This window comes from Petromyzon marinus, chromosome 35, assembly GCF_048934315.1.
Source record: "Petromyzon marinus isolate PM22_M1 ecotype Great Lakes invasive population chromosome 35, UKy_Petmar_22M1.pri1.0, whole genome shotgun sequence".
NCBI lineage: Eukaryota > Metazoa > Chordata > Hyperoartia > Petromyzontiformes > Petromyzontidae > Petromyzon > Petromyzon marinus.
The window spans coordinates 13917483-13929716 of NC_133701.1; the positions used below are offsets into that span (position 1 = coordinate 13917483).

The 12234-nt window shown below is 47.6% G+C and overlaps 1 protein-coding gene across 2 annotated transcripts in view; it reads left to right on the plus strand.

The window, feature by feature from the left end:
- LOC142929848 (uncharacterized) overlaps positions 1-12234 on the plus strand; it is a 156853-nt gene that overhangs the window by 2143 nt on the left and 142476 nt on the right. Inside the window, exon 2 of one of the 2 annotated variants that reach the window (XM_076071956.1) lies at positions 3855-4026. The exons of the other annotated variant lie outside the window; for it this stretch is intronic. The gene's annotated coding sequence lies outside the window, so the exon portion shown is untranslated. The remainder of the gene's footprint in view (positions 1-3854; positions 4027-12234) is intronic. 2 annotated transcript variants of the gene reach the window in all.

A 12234-nucleotide genomic window follows, 5' to 3' on the forward strand; every position in this document is an offset into this window, starting at 1 on the left:
CACCACACACACAGTACACACCACACACAACAGTACACACCACACACACAGTACACACCACACACACACAGTACACACCACACACAGACAGTACACACCACGCACACAGTACACACCACACACACAGTACACACCACACACAGTACACACCACACACCACGCACACAGTACACACCACACATACACACAGTAAACACCACTCACACAAAGTACACACCACACACACAGAGTGAACACCACACACACAGTACACACCACACACACAGTACACACCACACACACAGTACAGACTACACACACACAGTACACGCCACACACAGTACACACCACACACACAGTACAGACTACACACACAGTGCACACGACACACACACAGTACACACCACACACAGAGTACACACCACACACACACAGTACACACGACACACACACAGAGTGTACACCACACACACAGTACACACCACACACACAGTACACACCACACACGCAGTACACACCACACACAGTGCACACTACACACACAGAGTACACACACCACACACACAGTACAGACTACACACACACAGTACACACTACACACAGAGTACACACACACAGTACACACCACACACAGAGTACACACCACACACACAGTACACACCACACACACAGTACACACACAGTACACACCACACACACAGTACACACCACACACACAGTATACACCACACACACAGTACACACACAGTACACATCACACACACAGTACACAATACACACACAGTACACACCACACACACAGTACACACCACACATACACACAGTATACACCACACACACACAGTACACACCACACACAGTACACACTAAACACACGCACAGTACACACCGCACACACAGTACACACTACACACACAGCACACACCGCAGTGGTACCCGGCGCTGGTACCGAGCGGCGCGCACGTGTTTGTGTCACCGTGGGTCTCACCGCCCACGTGTTTGTGTCACCGTGGGTCTCACCGCCCACGTGTTTGTGTCACCGTGGGTCTCACCGCCCACGTGTTTGTGTCACCGTGGGTCCCACCGCCCACGTGTTTGTGTCACCGTGGGTCTCACCGCCCACGTGTTTGTGTCACCGTGGGTCTCACCGCCCACGTGTTTGTGTCACCGTGGGTCTCACCGCCCACGTGTTTGTGTCACCGTGGGTCTCACCGCCCACGTGTTTGTGTCACCGTGGGTCTCACCGCCCACGTGTTTGTGTCACCGTGGGTCTCACCGCCCACGTGTTTGTGTCACCGTGGGTCTCACCGCCCACGTGTTTGTCTCACCGTGGGTCTCACCGCCCACGTGTTTGTCTCACCGTGGGTCTCACCGCCCACGTGTTTGTGTCACCGTGGGTCTCACCGCCCACGTGTTTGTGTCACCGTGGGTCTCACCGCCCACGTGTTTGTGTCACCGTGGGTCTCACCGCCCACGTGTTTGTGTCACCGTGGGTCTCACCGCCCACGTGTTTGTCTCACCGTGGGTCTCACCGCCCACGTGTTTGTGTCACCGTGGGTCTCACCGCCCACGTGTTTGTGTCACCGTGGGTCTCACCGCCCACGTGTTTGTGTCACCGTGGGTCTCACTGCCCACGTGTTTGTGTCACCGTGGGTCTCACCGCCCACGTGTTTGTCTCACCGTGGGTCTCACCCCCCACGTGTTTGTCTCACCGTGGGTCTCACCGCCCACGTGTTTGTGTCACCGTGGGTCTCACCGCCCACGTGTTTGTGTCACCGTGGGTCTCACCGCCCACGTGTTTGTGTCACCGTGGGGCTCACCGCCCACGTGTTTGTGTCACCGTGGGTCTCACCGCCCACGTGTTTGTATCACCGTGGGTCTCACCGCCCACATGTTTGTGTCACCGTGGGTCTCACCGCCCACGTGTTTGTGTCACCGTGGGTCTCACCGCCCACGTGTTTGTGTCACCGTGGGTCTCACCGCGCCGACGAAGCCGGCCCCCTGGGTTATATTACCGCTCACGGTCTCCCGGATAACATCATCAACATCATCAACATCATCATACGGTGGCAATCTTGTTATTACCTGCCCTGGATCTGCGCTAGGTCGATTCAGCCTGAAAAAAGTGCGGCGTGTTGAGCGTCAGTGGTGGCGTTGTTGTTGACCACGTCGCCGTCTCGCTCGCGGGCGCTCCGACCTTAATAGGTGCTCGCTAACCACACTCGCTTCCTGCATCCTCCAAGCGTAGACGAGGGGTCGATGTTGTGCCCTCAGTACACGACAGTACGCGTCACAATGGCACAACTCTCGCTGAAGCCTCTGCTACATCCGTGTGACTCCTGGATCGCGTGTTAACTCGCTCAAGCTGCCACGCGCTATCCGGTGCTGCTTGAATGTATCTCCTCGCAACACTCATCTCTCGCCATCCTGCGATGCCACGAGGCATCTCGCTCATGCACGTGGCTTGACCGATCTCATTGCTCCATCTCCGGGGTTGCACCGTGCTCGCTCTCTGTGCGTCCTCTCGCCTTTGTCGGTGAGGTAATTAATCCTCCTCATCCCCTATGGGACATAAGGCCACAATGAGTTCAATTCCACTTCTTCCTGTTCTTGGAAACATGTTGAGCCTCGCCCCAAGAGAGGGTGATCGCTGCTACCAGCTCGTCCATCACGGTCTTATGCCGTCTCGGGTCTCCCAGGTACCCTTTTGCCCCGTGGTGTTCATCGTGTGGGCGATGTTTTGGTGTACGGTCCTGGCCCACTCTGAGTACATCTCCGAGCTATTTGATTCGCCGTCTCTCAATTTCTCGTTTGTGTGATATTCAGACAACGGGTCTTCTTGTACAGTTCGGTGTTCTGGATTTTGTTTGGCCAGAAGATGCAGCAGTAGTAGATTCTCCTGAGTCATCTGTTATGGAAGGTCCCCGTGTCGGTCTTGACAACACGCCAACTCTCTCGAGCCATCCAACAACACCGATTTAACGTTGCTGTTATACAGCTGGATCTTGATCTTGAGGCTGTACTGTTTAGACCTCCAAATGGGACGGGATTGGTTGCCTGCAATTCCGTTACCACAGCCTCGTCCCGAGCCATCTTCATCGTCATCATCATCAACCCCTTTCAGCCACGGCGTGTCCTGACCCCAAGCACATCCCTTAATTCTCACGTTGTTGCTGCTCTCTGGTCCACCCCTTCCTCCTGTGCTCTCAGTGTCCGCGCGTCCCAATCGCGCGTCTATTTCCCCCGTGCTCTGCATCGCTGGGTTGGTTTTTGTATTGATTCCGTCTGTGAGTGATCGTGAGCATCCTTCGTGTGGCTGACGTTGGTGAAGAGCAAGAGCTGCCATTCTGAGATCGAGGTGGTTGAGCCAGATGACTGTGGAGTCAGGAGTAGCGGAGTGGTGAATCACTGTGACGAAGACGATGCCTTCTCCATGGACATTGAGTGGCTACGTGCTGAGTGGGTACGTGCTGAGTGGGTACGCGCTGAGTGGGTACGCGCTGAGTGGGTACGCGCCGAGTGGGTACGCGTTCTGTGGTTGTGTTCTGGGTGATGACCACAGATAGCTGCATACTGCCCGGAGAGTTTTAATCTCCCATTTGTGCACCAACATCACCAATATCACCAACATCATCAAAATCATCATCACCAAAATCATCATCACCAACATCACCAATATCACCAACATCATCATCAACATCATCATCAACATCATCATCAACATCATCAACATCACCATGAACATGGAGTGTCCACTGCAGCAGCAGCTGCTGCCGTGGTTTGTGTGAGTTTAAGGGTTTGTGGCTCCAGAAGCTTCGCGGGAGGTCGTAGCCAGCGATCTTCTGCATCGTGGGGACTTTGACGACGACGTGCAGGAGGAGGACGTGCAGGAGGAGGACGTGCAGGAGGAGGACGTGCAGGAGGAGGACGTGCAGGAGGAGGACGTGCAGGAGGAGGACGTGCAGGAGGAGGACGTGCAGGAGGAGGACGTGCAGGAGGAGGACGTGCAGCAGCAGGAGGAGGAGGCGTCTGTGACTTCTCGTGAGCGTGCGTGTTTGACCCGTTGTGGGGAGTGGTGGCGCAGTGGTCATCGCGCCGTGCTATGAACCCGGCGGACCCGGGTTCGATTCGTGCTCACGGGCCACAATATCAGTGACGAAGATATGAGCCTGTCCTGGGCCTCGCCGTAAGTTAGTAACCTGGTGGGGTATGATTATTGGGGAGACAAAGACGTCCGGGCGTTGTTGTTGGCCACGAACTCCACCTCGCCGTGCCGTGCCAGCCTCCATGGGTCCTCGCTAACAGGACTCGTCTCACCAATCTGTTCAAGGATCTACGGATGAATATTTGTGTGATTCTGAATGTTTGCGTGCGCCTCTCTATGCTGGCGTTTGACGCAGCCCCATACTCCGTCTGAAGGCGATTAAGTGATGTACCACTCTCTGGGGAAGTCAACAGCAGTGGATTAATGGAGAGACTCTCCCCCGCCATATGAATGTGGAATTCACACTACTGGGCTCAGGGCTGTGAACGGGAGTTGAGCAACATCACCGTGAAGTCATCTTTTCATTTGCCGCGCTATTATGTGTACGCTCGGCACAACGCTTGGAAGTCGGCTTCCCGCTGACCACCGCTCTGCCCCCTCTCTTCTTATCTTGTGTTAATCCACGGCCTGAGGCCATCGCAGGTATCACTCACTGATTTGACAACGTGCGTCCTCAAACACACAGCGGCATGCTGCTGCTGCTCATAATCGCATTCACCTTTCCCAAGGGCGCTCGATCGTTTCATTATCTTTGATCCTGAAAACGTCTTTCAATAATTTGCCCCAAGGTGTACATAGTCCACCGCTTGCTGGTTCCAGCTGTGTCCCTCTGTAAACAATCATCTCTTGTTTAGAAAACTCAGCTCTCGGCTCTGCTTGCGTCAATCACCAGTTCGGCCTCCACTCCTTCGACTCGCACGCACCATCCAAACTCGTCGACCATTTCCTGTCAATAATTGGACTTTCTATTCTCATCTCACGTGTGGCAGCAGCAGCAATTTATTCAGAAGCTTGATGTCAATGTTCAGGAGATAGATGTCAATGTTCAGGAGCTAGATGTCAATGTGCACGAGCTATATCTCAATGTTCAGGGGCTAGATGTCAATGTTCAGGAGCTAGATGTCAATGTTCAGGAGGTAGATGTCAATGTTCAGGAGCTAGATGCCAAAGTTCAGGAGCTAGATGTCAATGTTCTGGAGCTTGATGTCAATGTTCAGGAGCTAGATGTCAATGTTCAGGAGCTAGATGGCAATGATCAGGAGCTAGATGTCAATGTTCAGCAGCTAGATGTCATTGTTCAGGAGATAGATGTGAATGATCAGAAGCTAGATGTCAATCTTCAGGAGCTAGATGTCATTGTTCAGGAGCTAGATGTCATTGTTCAGCAGCTAGATGTTAATGTTCAGGAGCTAGATCTCAATGTTCAGGCGCTAGATGTAAATGTTCAGGAGTTATATGTCACTGTTCAGGAGCTAGATGTCAATGTTCAGGAGGTAGATGCCAATGTTCAGGAGCTAGATGGCAATGTTCAGCAGCTAGATCGCAATGTTCAGGAGCTAAATGTCAATGTTCAGGAGCTAGATGTCATTGTTCAGGAGCTAGATGTCAATGTTCAGGAGCTAGATGTCAATGTTCAGGAGCTAGATGTCAAAGCTCAGGAGCAAGATGTCAATGTTCAGGAGCTAGATGTCAATGTTCAGGAGCTAGATGTCAAAGTTCAGGAGCTAGATGTCAATGTTCAGGAGCTAGATGTTAATGTTCAGGAGATAGATGTCAATGTTCATGAGCTAGATGCCAATGTTCAGGAGCTAGATGTCAATGTTCAGGAGCTAGAAGTCAATGTTCAGGAGCTAGATCTCAATGTTCATGAGCTAGATGTCAATGTGCAGGAGCTATATCTCAATGTTCAGGTGCTAGACGTCAATGTTCAGGAGCTAGATGTCAATGTTCAGGAGCTAGATGTCAATGTTCAGGAGCTTGATGTAAATGTTCAGGAGCTAGATGCCAAAGTTCAGGAGCTAGATGCCAATGTTCAGGAGCTTGATGTCAATGTCCAGGAGCTAGATGTCAATGTTCAGGAGCTAGATGTCAATGTTCAGGAGCTAGATGTCATTGTTCAGGAGCTAGATGTCATTGTTCAGCAGCTAGATGTTAATGTTCAGGAGCTAGATCTCAATGTTCAGGCGCTAGATGTAAATGTTCAGGAGTTAGATGTCACTGTTCAGGAGCTAGATGTCAATGTTCAGGAGGTAGATGCCAATGTTCAGGAGCTAGATGGCAATGTTCAGCAGCTAGATCGCAATGTTCAGGAGCTAAATGTCAATGTTCAGGAGCTAGATGTCATTGTTCAGGAGCTAGATGTCAATGTTCAGGAGCTAGATGTCAATGTTCAGGAGCTAGATGTCAAAGCTCAGGAGCTAGATGTCAATGTTCAGGAGCTAGATGTCAATGTTCAGGAGCTAGATGTCAAAGTTCAGGAGCTAGATGTCAATGTTCAGGAGCTAGATGTTAATGTTCAGGAGATAGATGTCAATGTTCATGAGCTAGATGCCAATGTTCAGGAGCTAGATGTCAATGTTCAGGAGCTAGAAGTCAATGTTCAGGAGCTAGATCTCAATGTTCATGAGCTAGATGTCAATGTGCAGGAGCTATATCTCAATGTTCAGGTGCTAGACGTCAATGTTCAAGAGCTAGATGTCAATGTTCAGGAGCTAGATGTCAATGTTCAGGAGCTTGATGTAAATGTTCAGGAGCTAGATGCCAAAGTTCAGGAGCTAGATGCCAATGTTCAGGAGCTTGATGTCAATGTCCAGGAGCTAGATGTCAATGTTCAGGAGCTAGATGGCAATGATCACGAGCTAGATGTCAATGTGCAGGAGCTAGATCTCAATGCTCAGGTGCTAGATGTCAATGTTCAGGAGATAGATATCAATGTTCAGGAGCTAGATGTTAATATTCAGGAGCTTGATGTCAATGTTCAGGAGCTAGATGCCAAAGTTCAGGAGCTAGATGCCAATGTTCAGGAGCTTGATGTCAATGTTCAGGAGTTAGATGTCAATGTTCAGGAGCTAGATGGCAATGATCAGGAGCTAGATGTCAATTTTCAGCAGCTAGATGTCATTGTTCAGGAGATAGATGTCAATGATCAGAAGCTAGATGTCAATGTTTCAGGAGCTAGATGTCAATGTTCAGGAGCTAGATGTCAATGTTCAGGAGCTAGATGTCAATGTGCAGGAGCTAGATCTTAATGTTCAGGTGCTAGATGTCAATGTTCAAGTGCTAGATGTCAATGTTCAGGAGCTTGATGCCAATGTTCAGGAGCTTGATGTCAATGTTCAGGAGCGAGATGCCAAAGTTCAGGAGCTAGATGCCAATGTTCAGGAGTTTGATGTCAATGTTCAGGAGCTAGATGTCAATGTTCAGGAACTAGATGGCAATGATCAGGAGCTAGATGTCAATGTTCAGCACTAAATGACATTGTTCAGGAGTTTGATGTCAATGTTCAGGAGCTAGATGTCAATGTTCAGGAGCTAGATGGCAATGATCAGGAGCTAGATGTCAATGTTCAGCAGGTAGATGACATTGTTCAGGAGATAGATGTCAATGATCAGAAGCTAGATGTCAATGTTCAGGAGCTAGATGTCAATGTTCAGGAGCTTGATGTCAATGTTCAGGAGCTTGATGTCAATGTTCAGGAGCTATATGCCAATGTTCAGGAGCTTGATGTCAATGTTCAGGAGCTAGATGTCAATGTGCAGGAGCTAGATCTCAATGCTCAGGTGCTAGATGTCAATGTTCAGGAGATAGATATCAATGTTCAGGAGCTAGATGTTAATATTCAGGAGCTTGATGTCAATGTTCAGGAGCTAGATGCCAAAGTTCAGGAGCTAGATGCCAATGTTCAGGAGCTTGATGTCAATGTTCAGGAGTTAGATGTCAATGTTCAGGAGCTAGATGGCAATGATCAGGAGCTAGATGTCAATTTTCAGCAGCTAGATGTCATTGTTCAGGAGATAGATGTCAATGATCAGAAGCTAGATGTCAATGTTTCAGGAGCTAGATGTCAATGTTCAGGAGCTAGATGTCAATGTTCAGGAGCTAGATGTCAATGTGCAGGAGCTAGATCTTAATGTTCAGGTGCTAGATGTCAATGTTCAAGTGCTAGATGTCAATGTTCAGGAGCTTGATGCCAATGTTCAGGAGCTTGATGTCAATGTTCAGGAGCGAGATGCCAAAGTTCAGGAGCTAGATGCCAATGTTCAGGAGTTTGATGTCAATGTTCAGGAGCTAGATGTCAATGTTCAGGAACTAGATGGCAATGATCAGGAGCTAGATGTCAATGTTCAGCACTAAATGACATTGTTCAGGAGTTTGATGTCAATGTTCAGGAGCTAGATGTCAATGTTCAGGAGCTAGATGGCAATGATCAGGAGCTAGATGTCAATGTTCAGCAGGTAGATGACATTGTTCAGGAGATAGATGTCAATGATCAGAAGCTAGATGTCAATGTTCAGGAGCTAGATGTCAATGTTCAGGAGCTTGATGTCAATGTTCAGTAGCTTGATGTCAATGTTCAGGAGCTATATGCCAATGTTCAGGAGCTTGATGTCAATGTTCAGGAGCTAGATGTCAATGTTCAGAAGCTAGATGTCATTGTTCAGGAGATAGATGTCAATGTTCAGGAGCTAGATGCCAATGTTCAGGATCTAGATGTCATTGTTCAGGAGCTAGATGTTAATGTTCAGGAGCTAGATGCCAATGTTCAGGAGCTAGATGCCAATGTTCCAGAACTAGATGTCAAAGTTCAGGAGCTAAATGTCAATGTTCAGGCACTAGATGTCAATGTTCAGGAGATAGATGTCAATGTTCAGGAGCTAGATGCCAATGTTCAGGAGCTAGATGTCAATGTTCAGGAGCTAGAAGTCAATGTTCAGGGGCTAGATCTCAATGTTCACGGGCTAGATGTCAATGTGCAGGAGCTACATCTCAATGTTCAGGTGCTAGATGTCAATGTTCAGGAGCTAGATTTCAATGTTCAGGAGCTAGATGTCAATGTTCAGGAGCTTGATGTTAATGTTCAGGAGCTAGATGCCAAAGTTCAGGAGCTAGTTGCCAATGTTTAGGAGCTTGATGTCAATGTTCAGGAGCTAGATGTCAATGTTCAGGAGCTAGATGTCAATGTTTAGGAGCTATATCTCAATGTTCAGGAGCTAGACGTCAATGTGCAGGAGCTAAATCTGAATGTTCAGGTGCTAGATGTCAATGTTCAGGCGCTAGATGTCAATGTTCAAGAGCTAGATGGCAATGATCAGAAGCTAGATGTCAATGTTCAGGAGCTATATGTCACTGTTCACTAGCTAGATGCCAATGTTCAGGAGCTAGATGTCATTGTTCAGGAGCTAGATGTCAATATTCAGCAGCTAGATGGCAATGATCAGGAGCTAGATGTCAATGTTCAGCAGCTAGATGTCATTGTTCAGGAGATAGATGTGAATGATCAGAAGCTAGATGTCAATCTTCAGGAGCTAGATGTCATTGTTCGGAGCTAGATGTCATTGTTCAGCAGCTAGATGTTAATGTTCAAGAGCTAGATGCCTATGTTCAGGAGCTAGATGTAAATGTTCAGGAGCTTGATGTCAATGTTCAGGAGCTAGATCTCAATGTTCAGGCGCTAGATGTCAATGTTCAGGATTTAGATGTCAATGTTCAGGAGCTAGATGTCAATGTTCAGGAGGTAGATGCCAATGTTCAGGAGCTAGATGGCAATGTTCAGCAGCTAGATCGCAATGTTCATGAGCTAAATGTCAATGTTCAGGAGCTAGATGTCATTGTTCAGGAGCTACATTTCAATGTTCAGGAGCTTGATGTCAATGTTCAGAAGCTAGATGTCAATGTTCAGGAGCTTGATGACAATGTTCAGGTGCGAGATGTCAATGTTCAGGAGCTAGATGTCAATGTTCAGGTGCTACATGTCAGTGTTCTGGAGCTACATGTCAATGTTCAGGAGCTATATGTCATTGTTCAGGAGCTAGATGTCAATGTCCAGAAGCTAGATGTCAATGTTCATGAGCTAGATATCAATGTTCAGGAGCTAGATGTCAATATGAAGGTGCGAGATGTCAATGTTCAGGAGCTAATTGTCAATGTTCAGGAGCTAGATGTTAATGTACAGGAGCTAGATGTCAATGTTCAGGAGCTAGATGTCATTGTTCAGGATTGAGATGTCAATGTTCAGGATTCAGCTGTCACTGCTCAGGAGCTAGATGTCAATGTTCAGGAGCTAGATGTCAATGTTCAGGAGCTAGATGTCAAAGCTCAGGAGCTAGATGTCAATGTTCAGGAGCTAGATGTCAATGTTCAGGAGCTAGATGTCAAAGTTCAGGAGCTAGATGTCAATGTTCAGGAGCTAGATGTTAATGTTCAGGAGATAGATGTCAATGTTCATGAGCTAGATGTCAATGTTCAGCTGATGTCAAAGCTCAGGAGCTAGATGTCAATGTTCAGGAGCTAGATGTCAATGTTCAGGAGCTAGATGTCAAAGTTCAGGAGCTAGATGTCAATGTTCAGGAGCTAGATGTTAATGTTCAGGAGATAGATGTCAATGTTCATGAGCTAGTTGCCAATGTTCAGGAGCTAGATGTCAATGTTCAGGAGCTAGAAGTCAATGTTCAGGAGCTAGATCTCAAAGTTCATGAGCTAGATGTCAATGCGCAGGAGCTATATCTCAATGTTCAGGGGGCTAGATGTCCATGTTCAGGAGCTAGATGTCAATGTTCAGGAGCTTGATGTAAGTGTTCAGGAGCTAGATTCCAAAGTTCAGGAGCTTGATGTCAATGTTCAGGAGCTAGATGCCAAAGTTCAGGAGCTAGATGCCAATGTTCAGGAGCTTGATGTCAATGTCCAGGAGCTAGATGTCAATGTTCAGGAGCTAGATGGCAATGATCAGGAGCTAGATGTCAATGTGCAGGAGCTTGATGTCAATGTTCAGGAGCTAGATGCCAAAGTTCAGGAGCTAGATGCCAATGTTCAGGAGCTTGATGTCAATGTTCAGGAGTTAGATGTCAATGTTCAGGAGCTAGATGGCAATGATCAGGAGCTAGATGTCAATGTTCAGCAGCTAGATGTCATTGTTCAGGAGATAGATGTCAATGATCAGAAGCTAGATGTCAATGTTCAGGAGCTAGATGTCAATGTTCAGGAGCTAGATGTCAATGTTCAGGAGCTAGATGTCAATGTTCATGAGCTAGATGTCAATGTTCAGGAGCTAGATGTCAATGTTCAGGAGCTAGATGTCAATGTTCAGGAGCTTGATGTCAATGTTCAGGAGCTAGATGTCAACGTTCAGGAGCTAGATGGCAATGATCAGGAGCTAGATGTCAATGTCCAGCAGCTAGATGTCATTGTTCAGGAGATAGATGACAATGATCAGGAGCTAGATGTCAATGTTCAGGAGCTATATGTCAATGTTCAGGAGCTAGATGCCAATATTCAGGAGCTAGATGTCATTGTTCAGGAGCTAGATGTCAATGTTCAGGTGCTAGATGCCAATGCTCAGGAGATAGATGTCAATGTTCAAGAGATATATGTCATTGTTCAGGAGATAGATGTCAATGTCCAGCAGCTAGATGCCATTGTTCAGGAGATAGATGCCAATGTTCAGGAGCTAGATGTCATTGTTCTGGAGCTAGATTTCAATGTTCATGAGCTAGATGCCAATGTTCAGGAGCTAGATGTCAATGTTCAGGAGCTAGATGTCATTGTTCAGGAGCTAGATGTCAATGTTCAGCAGCTAGATGTCATTGTTCAGGAGATATATGTCAATTTTCAGGAGCTGGATGTTAATGTTCAGGAGCTAGATGTCATTGTTCAGGAGATAGATGTAAATGTTCAGGAGCTAGATCTCAATGTTCAGGAGCTAGATGCCAATGTTCAGGAGCTAGATGGCAATGTTCACCAGCTAGATGTCAATAGTCAGCAGCTAGATGGCAATGTTCAGGAGATAATTTTCAATGTTCAGGAGCTATGTGTGATTGTTCAGGAGCTAGATGTCATTGTTCAGGAGCTAGATTTCAATGTTCACGAGCTTGATGTCAATGTTCAGAAGCTAGATGTCAATGTTCAGGAGCTAGATGACAATGTTCAGGTGCGAGATGTCAATGTTCAGGAGATATATGTCAATGTTCAGGAGCTAGATGCCAATATTCAGGAGC